The sequence below is a fragment of the Poecilia reticulata genome, linkage group LG21 (assembly GCF_000633615.1).
Source record: "Poecilia reticulata strain Guanapo linkage group LG21, Guppy_female_1.0+MT, whole genome shotgun sequence".
Classification (NCBI taxonomy): domain Eukaryota; kingdom Metazoa; phylum Chordata; class Actinopteri; order Cyprinodontiformes; family Poeciliidae; genus Poecilia; species Poecilia reticulata.
In genome coordinates, this window is record NC_024351.1 from 16442299 (window position 1) to 16443782 (window position 1484).

General features: G+C 37.3%; 1 long non-coding RNA gene across 1 annotated transcript in view; it reads right to left on the reverse strand.

Annotated features, from left to right (window-relative positions):
* The window catches only part of LOC108165749 (uncharacterized), a 9944-nt gene that overhangs the window by 2372 nt on the left and 6088 nt on the right, over nt 1-1484 (reverse strand). The gene's annotated exons all lie outside the window — the stretch shown is intronic.

Below are 1484 nucleotides of genomic sequence, written 5' to 3' on the forward strand. Positions count from 1 at the left end.
ACCACCACTGAAAATGGCACAGCCTTTAACCCTCTCAGACAGCAATGAGTTTTCTGTGCTAGCTTGCCCTCTAGTTGCAGTTTCAGGAAATTGTGGACAGCAGTGGACTTGCATGTATTCATCAAAGAAGGACAAACTCATTTTTCAGCATTTTTTATTTTTTATTTTTTAACACTTGGCTAAAAAATGGATTAACACATATGTCAAATATGCAATTATTTTCGATATGTAGTTTGCTCATCATGGTTTCATGAATTTATTTGACAACAAACTCTTTTAAAAGAGCAATATCTACATAAGCCCCAAATGACAACCAGGTGAAAAGTAGTTTTTCCTCTTAACAGTTTCACATCCGACAGTCTTCTGTCTGCATTTAAAGGAGTACCAAAAAAAAAGACGAGAAAAAATGTTAGAGGTAATTCATGCTGATTTCAGTTTCTGTAAAACTGACCTTGAATCTAAATCTTTAAAAGGTAGTTATTTTTTGTCCTCCATCCAGAAGTAGATTTATTCAAATTAAGACTCAATGCCAACAGCAAGCCTGCAGCTTACCACTTCCCTTTGTGTCACAGTTTTCCTTCCTTGCTAACCATTGATTATCAGTGCAATTTTTGGCTCATCTATTCTTTTTTTGTAGTTTTTTTTTTTTTTATCCATCTCTGTTATTTGTTTCACCATCAATAAGATCTTAGTTCACAAGAGTTGTAGCTCTTGGTGTTTTGTTCATGGAGTTTCTGGCCAAATAATGTTTTTGTTTTGTTTTTTTACAGATGCTTTATATTTTGTTTATCTTCATTTAAAAGTGAAATGGTTTGTTCTTTTAGGAGAGATGACTAAAATATTAGCAATTAATGGTTAGGACTGACCTCAGCTGGAGAAACAAGAGCTCAGGCATTGAAGAAATTAGGAGAGGCGATGAAGAAGGAGTTTTGGTTGGTTTTAATGAAGTTCTGGAAAATCATTTGATAATTCACAAAGAAATGAGGAATGGGGTTGGTGGTTGGCTATTTGTAAGAAGGACTAAGACAACCACCACAGAGTGGCAAACCGTGATTTTTGGTCCCACTCTTTTAAAAATAGGATTGGAGACTGTGCTACAACTATTAAAGGATTGTATTGAGTAAGATTACCCATAGGATGTTGCAACCAAACCTTCGATTCAGGAGTTTGGTGGCTTTCTTCCTGGTTGTCCAGTCTACATGTTGCTTGTGGACGAGGATATGGCTTCCAACTGTGCAAGGCATTCTGGGAGCGGTCCTAGGAATGATTGATCTGAAGTGGCTGGATGAATTAATCTCAGAACGTCACTCCAGTCCGTCATGGAGAAAAATAAGGTGAGTCAAAAAGAAAAGTCTTATCTACGTTGTGACCTAGTGTATATGGATTATGATGGATGGATGGATGGATGGATGGATGGATGGATGGATGGATGGATGGATGGATGGATGGATGGATGGATGGATGGATGGATGGATGGATGGATG